General features: G+C 35.7%; 1 long non-coding RNA gene across 1 annotated transcript; it reads right to left on the bottom strand.

Moving 5' to 3' along the window:
* Positions 1-835: 835 nt before the first annotated feature.
* On the bottom strand, positions 836-2,804 carry LOC122030449. Its single transcript, XR_006125425.1, has 2 exons — positions 2,238-2,804; positions 836-1,038 (listed from the first exon to the last, which is right to left on the bottom strand). It is a non-coding gene; the product is annotated as an uncharacterized LOC122030449 (long non-coding RNA).
* Positions 2,805-14,748: the final 11,944 nt, after the last annotated feature.

Here is a 14,748-nt window from a genome sequence, read left to right on the forward strand (position 1 = left end):
GAAAATTTTTTCGTCCCAAACTGGTTGATGCCAACTTTTGGAACGAAATATGGATTGTTGCAAATTTAGGAACGAATTTGGGGACGAATTTGGCGACGAATAAAATTTTCGTCCCCAAATTCGTTGCAAAAAAGTATACAAATTTGCAACGAAAATAGTTTTTGTTGCAAACTTAGGAACGAATTTGGGGACGAATTCACATGGGTAAATTTGTCTCTATCTTTGCAACAAATTTGGGGACGAATTCGGTGACAAATTATATTTTGTTGCCAATTTTGTCCCTAATATTGCAACAAGTTTGGGGACAAATTCGGTGACAAATTTTTTTTTTTTGCCATTTTTGTTCCTAAATTTGGAACGAATAATAAATTTGTTGCAAATCTGGCAACGAATTTGGCAACAAAAATTGTCCACGATTTTGAAAATCGTATGGTAAATTTTCGTCCCAGAATTCGTCCCAAATTCTGGGACGAATTTTGGGACGAATCCACAAAATTCGTCCCAGAATTCGTCCCAGATTCTGGGACGAAAATAATTTTGTCCCAAATTACGATAGAATTGGCTCAAATAATTTTCGTTGCCAAATTCGTCCCTATATCAAATATTTTTTCCAGATTCAATTTATTTCTACAATACAATCCATAAATACATAAACAAATTCAAATAACAATAATATGCATTCAACACATCCTAATTTACCATTTCAACACATCCTAATTTAACATTTCAACACATCCTAATTTACCATTTCAACACATCCTAATTTAACATTTCAACACATCAACTCATAATTCAAGAAATATAAAGATTCCATGAAGTTTACATTTCAACAAAGTTTACAAGATCCATCCAAGCTAACTAGAAAATATGATACAAAGTTTACAAGATCCATCATCCATCCAAGCTACTAGAAAATATGATACAAAGTTCAACAACCGAATGTTTTAAAAGTCCATCAGCCATCCAAGAACACTAAGAATACATATAGTCATCTTCGTGTGCCACAAAAATCTTTGATCCCCATCAAATCTCCTTTGCCTACATAATAACAAACAAATAAACCAGATCAAGTGTAACATGAAAGCTTTTAAAAATTATACGATATGGCCATGTAACAAGAATAATTGGAAACAAGACCCATGATATGCATAGTTTACATTAATTAACACAATGTTTACTGTGTAAACATGGACATATCATACTTGTAGTATTCATGCAGGGCACCAGTTCTTTTAAGATTTGTTATCATATTTTTTTAATCATACACATTTTGAGAACAGACCCATGATATGCATGCATTGTTCAAAGGTCATGAAATTTATTTATTTCGCACTCCATTGGCTAAGTGAGGTCTTCGTCAATCAATTATCAACTTGAATTCATTAGAGGATAATGAATTCATGTTCACAAGATCAAAACAATTTTTCATCTTCCATTTTGGCTCTCCAAGCTTATACAGTCAGATTCTAAGAGCAAGGTGAATCAAAAGAAAAACATATTTTTCTAACAGAAATCGTAAGCCTCACCTCCGCCGCCACCGAGTGCGGCATCCACCGAGGCTTACTAGTGTGGTTGGGAGCTTCACTTTCATACTTTTTGTACGCTGTCTATGACAAAGCTCCCTGTTTACGAGTTACTGAGAACTTGCATTAAATGCCTAATTAGATGTCAGTATATCATACACAAAGCTCCCAATGAGCTCAACTACTCAACTTTTCAGTGTTTTTGGTTTTTATTCTCGTGCACAATTCCTGTTTGACTTCATTTCTGATCACGTTACAAACAATGAGGGGTCCGGCCAACTACTGCACCAACTACCTTTCTCTTTCATCCGAGGAGCTCTTATTGTACTCGTGTCTAGTGGACTCGTACCATATCAAATAGGAAGGTAATGCTAGCATTTGACTAGTTAAACTACAGTGCACTCACATGAACCAATGAAGGCAACATTGTTCTTCTTGGAGCATTTCTCCAGTAACAACAAAAACAGAACAGCTGAACTAGAATTGCAAATTGATTCATGGTAGACAAATCAAACACTTGGCCCAAGAATATGTTATATAAGTTAATCAACAGACTACTTTGGATGTCTATAAGCTCAGTAATATTAAGAGCAAACAAGAGCTCAATATAATTAACCGAAAAAGGAATCCATATACTGTAACTGCATATTGCTGATTAAAAGTTGTAAAAGATATATTGTGAATGGCTAATTCAAGACAGTTGATTAAGTTTACCTGACACTTTGATGACTCCAATGCATCGCTTTGAAGTCCTTCCCTTTCCAATTCGCCACAGGATTCCTTGGGAAAAATAAATCTAGGATATATCAAAATTCAGATTGTATTTTTGCAAAATAAATATAAGGCAAGGCAAAGAGAGATCTTCTTCCCTGTATAATTCGATCCTCCAAAGTTTTAATCAAGCAACAAAATCAAAGTGTCAAATGTGGACTAGAGATCTGCATAACTTGGCTCAACCAACTTCGAAACTGTCAGACAGCCACAATAAACAAGTCCTATTTCTTCTTGTTTGGCATAAAAACTCCAACGTCAGATGGCCAATTTTATCTGCCACAATGGTCTCAATACATAACTTTGATCCTTTACAGAAGAAACGGTAGTCCATTTAATTGCCGGCAATAAACTTTCGGCACCAATTTAATCCAAACCAATCCTGTGTACGTTCTCCCCACCACCCCCATTCAATGCCTCCAATAATGAAACTCTTCTTTTCATACTTCTTTGTTGAGATGACTCATTAGCTCCCGGCGCCGGCCAGGCAGCGCCTGCCCGCGCCCAGGCAGCGCCAGCAAGCAGCCCTACGACGGCGAGAGGGAGAGATCCGAAGGCAGAGTGCTTACCCGGAGATCAAGCGATACTCGCAGATCACGCCGTCGTCGGTCGGAGATGTGGCCGAAACCTGAAATCGCAGCTTGGGAAGGGGTGAACGGGGGAGAGAGAGGGGAAAGAAATGAGGGAAGGGAAAAAGTATCGGGTGAGTTTTAGATCTAGGGTTTATTAGGAACAAATATATTTTGTTCCCAAATTCGTCCCTAAGTTTGGGACGAATCCATGGATTCGTCCCAAAATTTGGGACGAATCCAGAATTCGTCCCAAAATTTGGGACGAATCCAGAATTCGTCCCAAATATTTAATTTTTAAAAAAAAAAAAAACAAAATTGGACGGCTTAAATACGGACCTAGAGACATCGGAATTTGATGAAACAAGTTTCTATGTGCTTATCTCATTGTCATGATCATAAATCTATCAATAAAAATATTTTTTACCAAATATATATATATTTGGAATTTTTTAATCCCAATTTGACCTAATTTGATGTTAAAAATTCAAATCACTGAAAATAATAATTAAAAATTATGGATGATGACGTATTTACGATCAGCTCAACGATATGGATGCATAGAAACTTGTTTCATCAAATTCCGAGATCTCTAGGTCCATTTTTAAGCTTTCGGACACTAATTTACAACCGTTTAGTACACAACACATTTTTAGTTAGTATCAATCTATAGATGTTTTAAAAAATATCTACATAGAGACATCGGAATTTGATGAAACAATTTTCTATGTGCTCGTCTCGTTATCCTGATCGTAAATCGATCAATAAAAATATTTTTTACCAAATATATATATATTTGGAATTTTTAAATCCCAATTTGACCTAATTTGGGGTTAAAAATTCAAATCACTGAAAATAATAATTAAAAATTATGGATGATGACGTATTTAAGATCAGCTCAATGATACAAATGCATAGAAACTTGTTTCATCAAATTCCGAGGTCTCTAGGTCCATATTTAAGCCTTACGTGTTTCATTTTATTTATTTAAAAATAATTTTAGGTTTGGGACGAATTCTGTATTCGTCCCAAATTTTGGGACGAATTCTGGATTCGTCCCAAATTTTGGGACGAATCCAGGAATTTGTCCCAAAGTTTGGGACGAATCTCTGGATTCGTCCCAAAATTTGGGACGAATCCAGAATTCGTCCCAAAAATTTAATTATTTTTAAAAAAAAAAACAAACTTGGACGGCTTAAATACGGACCTAGAGATATCGGAATTTGATGAAACAAGTTTCTATGTACTCGTCTCATTGTCATGATCATAAATCTATCAATAAAAATATTTTTTACCAAATATATATATATTTGGAATTTTTTAATCCCAATTTGGTGTTAAAAATTCAAATCACTGAAAATAATAATTAAAAATTATGGATGATGACGTATTTACGATCAGCTCAACGATACGAATGCATAGAAACTTGTTTCATCAAATTCCGAGGTCTCTAGGTCCATATTTAAGCCTTACGTGTTTCATTTTATTTATTTAAAAATAATTTTAGGTTTGGGACGAATTCTGGATTCGTCCCAAATTTTGGGACGAATCCAGAGATTCGTCCCAAATTTTGGGACGAATCCAGAGATTCGTCCCAAAAATTTAATTATTTTTTTTTTTAAAAACAAACTTGGACGGATTAAATACGGACCTAGAGACATCGGAATTTGATGAAACAAGTTTCTATGTGCTCGTCTCATTGTCATGATCATAAATCTATCAATAAAAATATTTTTTACCAAATATATATATATTTGGAATTTTTTAATCCCAATTTGGTGTTAAAAATTCAAATCACTGAAAATAATAATTAAAAATTATGGATGATGACGTATTTAAGATCAGCTCAACGATACGAATGCATAGAAACTTGTTTCATCAAATTCTGAGATCTCTAGGTCCATATTTAAGCCTTACGTGTTTCATTTTATTTATTTAAAAATAATTTTAGGTTTGGGACGAATTCTGGATTCGTCCCAAATTTTGGGACGAATCCAGGAATTCGTCCCAAAGTTTGGGACGAATCTCTGGATTTGTCCCAAAATTTGGGACGAATCCAGAGATTCGTCCCAAAAATTTAATTATTTTAAAAAAAAAACAAACTTGGACGGCTTAAATACGGACCTAGAGATATCGGAATTTGATGAAACAAGTTTCTATGTGCTCGTCTCATTGTCATAATCATAAATCTATCAATAAAAATATTTTTTACCATATATATATATATATTTTGAATTTTTTAATCCCAATTTGACCTACTTTCATGTTAAAAATTCAAATCACTGAAAATAATAATTAAAAATTATGGATGATGACGTATTTACGATCAGCTCAACGATACGAATGCATATAAACTTGTTTCATCAAATTCCGAGGTCTCTAGGTCCATATTTATGCCTAACGTGTTTCATTTTATTTATTTAAAAATAATTTTAGGTTTGGGACGAATCTCTGGATTTGTCCCAAAATTTGGGACGAATCCAGAGATACGTCCCAAAAATTTAATTATTTTTTTTTTAAAAAAACAAACTTGGACGGCTTAAATACGGGCCTAGAGACATCGGAATTTGATGAAACAAGTTTCTTTGTGCTCGTCTCATTGTCATGATCATAAATCTATCAATAAAAATATTTTATACCAAATATATATATATTGGGAATTTTTTAATCCCAATTTGACCTAATTTGGTGTTAAAAATTTAAATCACTGAAAATAATAATTAAAAATTATGGATGATGACGTATTTACGATCAGCTCAATGATACGAATGTATAGAAACTTGTTTCATCAAATTCCGAGTTCTCTAGGTCCATATTTAAGCCTTACGTGTTTCATTTTATTTATTTAAAAATAATTTTAGGTTTGGGACGAATTCTGGATTCGTCCCAAATTTTGGGACGAATCCAGGAATTTGTCCCAAAGTTTGGGACGAATCTCTGGATTCGTCCCAAAATTTGGGACGAATCCAGAGATTCGTCCCAAAAATTTAATTATTTTTAAAAAAAAAAACAAACTTGGACGGCTTAAATACGGACCTAGAGATATCGGAATTTGATGAAACAAGTTTCTATGTACTCGTCTCATTGTCATAATCATAAATCTATCAATAAAAATATTTTTTACCATATATATATATATTTGGAATTTTTTAATCCCAATTTGACCTACTTTCGTGTTAAAAATTCAAATCACTAAAAATAATAATTAAAAATTATGGATGATGACGTATTTACGATCAGCTCAACGATACGAATGCATAGAAACTTGTTTCATCAAATTCCGAGGTCTCTAGGTCCATATTTAACCCTTACGTGTTTCATTTTATTTATTTAAAAATAATTTTAGATTTGGGACGAATACTGGATTCGTCCCAAATTTTGGGACGAATCCAGGAATTCGTCCCAAAGTTTGGGACGAATCCAGAGATTCATCCCAAAAATTTAATTATTTAAAAAAAAACAAACTTGGACGGCTTAAATACGGGCCTAGAGATATCGGAATTTGATGAAACAAGTTTCTTTGTGCTCGTCTCATTATCATGATCATAAATCTATCAATAAAAATATTTTTTTACCAAATATATATATATTGGGAATTTTTTAATCCCAATTTGACCTAATTTGGTGTTAAAAATTGAAATCACTGAAAATAATAATTAAAAATTATGGATGATGATGTATTTACGATCATCTCAACGATACAGATGCATAGAAACTTGTTTCATCAAATTCTGAGATCTCTAGGTCCATATTTAAGCTTTCGGACACTAATTTACAACCGTTCAGTACACAACACATTTTTAGTTAGTATCAATCTATAGATGTTTTAAAAAATATCTACATAGAGACATCAGAATTTGATGAAACAAGTTTCTATGTGCTCGTCTCGTTGTCCTGATCATAAATCCATCAATAAAAATATTTTTTCCCAAATATATATATATTTGGAATTTTTTAATCCCAATTTGAACTAATTTGGTGTTAAAAATTCAAATCACTGAAAATAATAATTAAAAATTATGGATGATGACGTATTTAAGATCAACTCAATGATACGAATGCATAGAAACTTATTTCATCAAATTCTGAGGTCTCTAGGTCCATATTTAAGCCTTACGTGTTTCATTTTATTTATTTAAAAATAATTTTAGGTTTGGGACGAATTCTGGATTCGTTCCAAAGTTTGGGACGAATCTCTAGATTCGTCCCAAAATTTGGGACGAATCCAGAGATTCGTCCCAAAAATTTAATTATTTAAAAAAAAAAAACAAACTTGGGCGGCTTCAATACGGACCTAGAGACATCGGAATTTGATGAAACAAGTTTTTATGTGCTCGTCTCATTGTCATGATCATAAATCTATCAATAAAAATATTTTTTACCAAATATATATATATTTGGAATTTTTTAATCCCAATTTGGTGTTAAAAATTCAAATCACTGAAAATAATAATTAAAAATTATGGATGATGACGTATTTACGATCAGCTCAATGATACGAATGCATAGAAACTTGTTTCATCAAATTTCGAGGTCTCTAGGTCCATATTTAAGCCTTACGTGTTTCATTTTATTTATTTAAAAATAATTTTAGGTTTGGGACGAATCTCTGGATTCGTCCCAAAATTTGGGACGAATCCAGAAATTCGTCCCAAAAATTTAATTATTTAAAAAAAAAAAAAAACAAACTTGGACGGCTTAAATACGGACCTAGAGACATTGGAATTTGATGAAACAAGTTTCTATGTGCTCGTCTCATTGTCATGATCATAAATCTATCAATAAAAATATTTTTTACCAAATATATATATATTGGGAATTTTTTAATCCCAATTTGACCTAATTTGGTGTTAAAAATTCAAATCACTGAAAATAATAATTAAAAATTATGGATGATGATGTATTTAAGATCAGCTCAACGATACGAATGCATAGAAATTTGTTTCATCAAATTCTGAGATCTCTATGTCCATATTTAAGCCTTACGTGTTTCATTTTATTTATTTAAAAATAATTTTAGGTTTGGGACGAATCCAGGAATTCGTCCCAAAGTTTGGGACGAATCCAGGAATTCGTCCCAAATATTTAATTATTTTTTAAAAAAAAAAACAAAATTGGACGGATTAAATACGGACCTAGAGACATCGGAATTTGATGAAACAAGTTTCTATGTGCTCGTCTCATTGTCTTGATCGTAAATCCATCAATAAAAATATTTTTTACCAAATATATATATATTTGGAATTTTTTAATCCTAATTTGACCTAATTTGGTGTTAAAAATTCAAATCACTGAAAATAATAATTAAAAATTATGGATGATGACGTATTTACGATCAGCTCAACGATACGAATGCATAGAAACTTGTTTCATCAAAATCCGAGATCTCTAGGTCCATATTTAAGCCTTACGTGTTTCATTTTATTTATTTAAAAATATTTTTAGGTTTGGGACGAATTCTGGATTCGTCCCAAATTTTGGGACGAATCCTAGATTCGTCCCAGAATTTGGGATGAATTTTCGATTCGTTCCCAAATTTGGGACGAATCCAGTATTTGTCCCTAAATTTGGGACAAATTCTTTTTTCGTTCCAGATTTGGGGACGAATTTAGCAACAAATTATTTTTATGTTGCAAACTTGAAACGAAATTTTTTTGTTGCAAGTTTTGTTGGTTATTTGGGTCGAAATTTATTTTCGACCCTAAATTTGTCCCAATTTTGGGACGAATTTTTTTCGTTCCAAACTTTTGTCCCCAAAGTTGTATTTTTTTGTAGTGAAACACCTGTCCCCCTAGGCCTCGATCCCTAATTTCATTTCCCACTCCCTAGCGACGGCGACGACGATGAACGCTCTCTCCCCTCTCTTTTCCCCTAATCAACGACGATGACTGGCCTTCACCGGCCACAGCTACCATTGGCCGGCCGCTGCTAGCCCGGTTGGCCACTGCTGGCTGTCGCCGCCGGTCGTTGCTGGGCATGGAAGTTTAACTAAAACTCCCAGCTTCTTTATCTTGGTGCAAAAAGACGATTCACTTTCCCATAGTGCCCTTGATAACCTATCGCAAGATCAATACGGAGGAGGTAAATTATGAGTGACTACTAGCTTTTGAAAGAATAACTTACGTATGAGGGAGACATTTATCTCGGCTATGCCAAAATTTAAATCCAGACTTCATGATGACAATATTTTATATGCTAGCTATTTGATTATTCTGAGGGACTAGTGGAGTGGCTTCTTTATCTTAATCCTATTTGAGGTGGCTACACTTGGATTAAAAGAACCCATAAAGCTGGAGAATAATATTTGACATTTAATGCTGACCATGTTTTTTTGCTGTAGTTTAGAAATTAATAATTCAGGATTGTCAAGTATCTTCTTGACCGCCCTTTAATTCGATTTCCTACTTATTCAAATAGTTTGTTGTTACGATGTACGGATTACTTAGAATCCCGAGCCTTTTCACATGTATCAATACATTATTATCATTGTTTATAGCGTAATTGATATTGTTCTCGTAATTAAGAGAATGAATGGTAAAAGATTAAAAGTTTATTATGTGCCACCATTTAACTGTCTTCTATATTTGTTTTGCTTATGCAGTCGGCCAATGTCTATACAGGAAAGAGGCAAGACCGTCATGAAGAACTATCATCCTATTTGAAAATTAGAGAGATGACTGTGTTGGATAGGTGATTATATGATTAATTGAGGAAAGATTATAAATTGGAAGAAAAAGGGATTTCTTTTTCTCTGTCTACATCAAAAAGAGTAGATAAAATATCAACGCTAAAATTAGAGAAAGAGTCTCTGGCGTGTAAAATACCATAACTCAATAATAAGGTTAAATGGGCGAAATACCTTAACGGAATTTTCTGAAATTTTTAAAAAATTTTTGAAAATTTTTCGGAGGTCGTATGGTGTAGGTTACGGGGATAAATATTGGATCACGAGAAAGTCTATTTAAGTTACCCCACTTAAAAGAGGAAAAGTTTTATTTTTTTCCTTTTTCTTTTTCCTTTTCTATTTCTTCTCCCGTCGCCGAACCCATGCCCGACTCTTCCTCTCTTCTCTTCTCCTCTTCGTTTTCCCGATTCCTCATTGTATCTTCTTCTTCCCCCTCTCATCTTCTCCACGAATCTTCTCCGCTCGATCACCTCTCGCATCACCCCAATCGCCACCCTTGTCGCCCAGGCGCCACCTTCTCTCTGCCCTAGCCATCCCCGATGCCGAAGCCTCCTCCTCTTCCCCGAGCCCGATTGTCTTCCTCTTGATCTCGCGGCGCCGCCCAAGAACCAATCAGCCACTTGCCCAAGACGAGAAGTGAGCAACGGCGAGCCCTAGCTTCCTCCCTGAGCCGGTGTCGCCTCCTTGTCGAAGGTCAGATCGAAGACTTTGCAGGTCGAGGTAGAGCCGTCGATCTCCTCCCGTGCCCTAGATTTCACCGTCAGATCTCTGTTCCACACTACGACCGATCGAGCCAGCACCGGTTGCTGATAACCAGGTTCTACCGAGCCACCCATTTTGACCTAGAATCATTGATTTCCTCTTCCTTTACCCCTCTTCTTTGGTCGATGAGGATCAGTTCCGTCATGAGCTCACTGTGTTGGCGTCTCTTGACCAAGTGCCACCACCAACATCGGATTTTCTTGCTACCATCACCGAAGAAGAGGAAAGTTAGGTAAATATGCTTGCACTACAACAGTGATGTAGATTTTGGTATACTATTGTAAAGATTTCTAATTAGTTAGATTTGGGTTTATTTTCCAATTGGCAGTGGACAGTTGGTCTAAAGTTGCTAGATTCCGGCCACCACAGCACTGAATGCCTGGTTGTTTTCTTCATATCCATCTTTGATCCGATCAGTGTATGTGTTTCCAGCAAGTGAGTTTCTATTTTGTAGATTTGGTATATATATTGAATTAGGTATGAATTTGGATTATATGGTTGGATGATAGATTTATATTAGGCGAGTTTAGAATTGATTAAGTATAGATATAAATCTAAATGGAATAACTAAGGTTAAGAAAACTAACCCTAGTTGACCGTTGAGATATATTTAATTAGGGTTAATTGTTGGATTTAATCTAAGTTCGAGTTAGATCTGATTTATGATGTTAACAAGAGGGATTAGCTAATCAAATTAGTTATTGCTTTAGGAATAAGATTTTGTTTAGCTATTTTGTTATAATAAAACTTAGCTAAACTGTACGATTTATTATAGGACTTTGATTCGGGACGAGCACTTCGACATAGCGATTGTCTAGCTCGATCTATATTTGAGGCGGGTGCCTTGACTTATCTTTAAATATTGTCATTTGAAATGCATAATAGATTTTAACGAGTAGTAATGATTATGTTCATATCTGCATCGGTATGTCACTACTTGTTACCTGTTGCATGCTTGATTTTACTTACCTGTTTTGCATTCATTACCCTCTTGATTATTTATACTTATAGAGGTAGTGACATACCATGCTTTATGATATACCGGACTAGACAGTTACCATATCTGATACGTGTACTTAGATCTTTTTATTTGAGCTATTTATTTTTGGTACATGTTTAATGGAGGTAGATATGGTCAGGATCTTCATGCTTAGTGTTATGCATCATCTCACATGATTGCTTGCTACGCGATTGTCGACTCCATTATTGTTGAGCACATCGCCAGTTACATAGATCTACACATACAACCACTCATGGGTTAGTGGTTTTTATTTAGGCAGGGTGTGTTGCAATAGGTTGCTCTGTCGATGTTCCGCTGATCCGCCCATAGGTAGTGTGACTACAGCGTGGTAGCAAGACAAGGATCCCTCCTCTGGATTGTCTCAGGGAGATGAGAGCATTCAGCTCCCCCACTTATGATTTAGAGTAGGAGGATAGGTGTACTCCGACAGCATCCTGTCCACTTGGTCACTCATCAGGAGCAGTGATGGCAGAGTGCACAGTTGTCATAGCCCTACTCACTCGGTCTCACCATCGTATGTGAGATGGTTGACTGGCGTCTGGGGTGACCAAGACATGTCATTTGCATCATATGCATGATTGCATTTATTGCTTGTGTTTGTTGAATATTTGGTGAATGCATATGATTGACATGCATACAGGAGATATGATATTTTCAATCTAACGACATTTTTTTGTAACACCCATAGGATCCCTAGAAATTTTACATGAATTTATGCATGGTTAAATAGGTTTCATGTGGACTCTTCTTTAAAAAAAAAAAGAAGCAAAAAGAGGTATGACCAAGGATTAAACCTTGGACCTCTTAGTAAGTGGTTCCATGTTATAACCGGTAGCCCCAACAGGGGTGTGCTGTTATGGAAAGAGGGAAATTATGGTTAAAGGTAAGGAAAGTGAAGGCTCTTTTCACTAAGAAGTAGAAGTCCAAGTTTCCTTCTTCTTCTTACAATGAAAAGAGAGTTTTTCTTTCTCCCTTCATTTAGGATGAGTGAAAGAAAAGGGAAGGAAAAGTTCATTTTTCCTTCTTCCTTTCATTTGGAATAAAAGGAGAAAAGGAAAGAGAAAATTGTTGGAGCAATCCCAATGGTCCGTGCGACCATGTGTTTTGGTGTTTGGGCAAAGGGTTTAAGTTAGGTTCACCCTTGTATTTGATATGTGTATTTGAGTTGTGCAGGTTTGCAGGATACACATGTGACTCAGGTTGATGGCTTCGGGTCTGGTGAAGGATGGAGCATCTGAGGGACCATGGACAAGGCAGCGAGGACAAGGGCCGAGGGAAGCGACTTCGAGGCATACGCGAAGGATGACATTGGGGACGAGCCGCGGGCTTGAATGCATCCGAGGGACGAGAGCCAAAGGAAGTAGGCTTGAAGGTAAAAGGTCAAAGCTGCAAAGGAAGCATCAAGTGAGTCATAAGGGTGAGGGTACGAGTGCACGAGAGATTGGACTCGGAGTAAAATCCTAGTTTTTAGGGTTTTACTGTAGCAGTACTGTAGCAGTCGACTGCATGTTTTAGCAGTCGACTGGGGCAGTCGACTGGCAGCGAACAGAATGTCTCTGTTCGTATGGAATCGAGCCGTTGGGATGTAACGGTCGAATTTCCACTGAGGGCAGTCGACTGCATGTTTTGGCAGTCGACTGGTAGGCGGGGTTTTCCAACCCGTGGCCTATAAAATCAAAGCTTGGGAGCTTGGTTTGAGTTGACGAAATAGAGGTGGTTAATCTCTATTAGTAGTCTACCTGTGCCCTAGCGTCAAAGGTGCTCTTGTGAGGGTTGTGGTGAGGTTTCTCCACCCACAAGGAGGTTTGAGCTAGCCGGAAGTTTTCCGGGGAGTAATCCACCGAAGGATCGGGATCGTCCACCTTACGGACAGCCGTTGAGTAGAAGCCCTAATCTCTGAACCACGTTAAACAACGTGTTAGCTTGGTTTGCTTGTCTTTCTCATTCTTAGTCTTTAGCTTTCATATTTGTATTTGTATTATTTGTATTCCGCTGTGCTAACAAATACGTAGGAAGCGAGTATTTGGGGGTGTCGTCTATCCAACCCCCCTTCAAGCCGGCCACCGATCCCCAACAAAAATTTCATTTTCTTCTCTCTTCCTCCTCCCTCCTCCTCTCCACCGAAACCAAGCTCCCTCTTCTCACCATTGCCGAGACCAAGCTAAAAGAATTCTTCTCTAGGAAAGCTTCACAAGCAAGGTTACTTCTCTTAGAGAATTAAGCGAGAGGAAGTAAGTATCCCACCTCACCTGCAGTACAAGTAGCCTCCTACGTTTTCTAAGCTTAAAATGTTTTGAAAAGAAACTTAGGGTTCGGCTATGATAAGTTTTGAAATGAAAACATGCTTGTTTATACTCCTTCATGATACATGATCTCTTATATGTTGTTAGTTAAGAGTTTTATGCTTCGTGTGGTATTAAAAGTTTAGAAACCCTACCTTGAAGTTTCAGCCAAGTTGAGATACAAGGTCTAGGGCAATGTTTTGAAATCTAATCATGCTTGTATATGCTTCCTTATGATGTATGATCTTTAATATATGGTTGGTTTAAGTTTCATGTTTCATGTTGTATTTAAAAGTTTAAAACCTTACCTTTAGGTTTCGGTCAAGAATGGATGAAAGGCTTAGGGAAAAATTTTGTAACCTAACTATGCTTGTATATGCTTCCTCATGATGTATGATCTCTAATATATGGTTGGTTTAAGTTTCATGCTTTATGTTGTATTTAAAAGTTTAAAACCTCACCTTTAGGTTTTGGCCAAGGTTGAATTTGAGACTTAGAGCAAAGTTTTGAAATCTAACTATGCTTGTATATGCTTCCTTATGATGTATGATCTTTAATATATGGTTGGTTCAAGTTTCATGCTTCATGTTGTATTTAAAAGTATAAAACCTTACCTTTAGATTTCGGCCAAGAATGGATGAAAGGCTTAAGGAAAAAATTTGTAACCAAACTATGCTTGTATATGCTTCCTCATGATGTGTGATCTCTAATATATGGTTGGTTTAAGTTTCATGCTTCATGTTGTATTTAAAAGTTTAAAACCTCACCTTTAGGTTTCGGCCAAAGTTGAATTTGAGACTTAGAGCAAAGTTTTGAAATCTAACCATGCTTGTTTATGCTTCTTCATGATGTATGATCTCTTACATGTTGTTAGTTTAAGTTTCCATGCTACATGTTTATTGAAAAGTTGGAACCTCACCTTTAGGTTTCGGCCAAGAAGGAGTTAGGGTTTGTAGGAAGATTAAAACCCCAACCATGCATGATAATGACTCCTTATGATGTGTTATGGGATTTAGGTCACCATGTTGTATGTTATATGCTAAATGTTGTGTGCACTTATGTCATCATGTTATGATTCCTTATGATATGCTTATGTTATGTGCACTTATGCCATCATGTTATGATTCCTTATGAT

The sequence above is a fragment of the Zingiber officinale genome, chromosome 10B (assembly GCF_018446385.1).
Source record: "Zingiber officinale cultivar Zhangliang chromosome 10B, Zo_v1.1, whole genome shotgun sequence".
Taxonomy (NCBI): domain Eukaryota; kingdom Viridiplantae; phylum Streptophyta; class Magnoliopsida; order Zingiberales; family Zingiberaceae; genus Zingiber; species Zingiber officinale.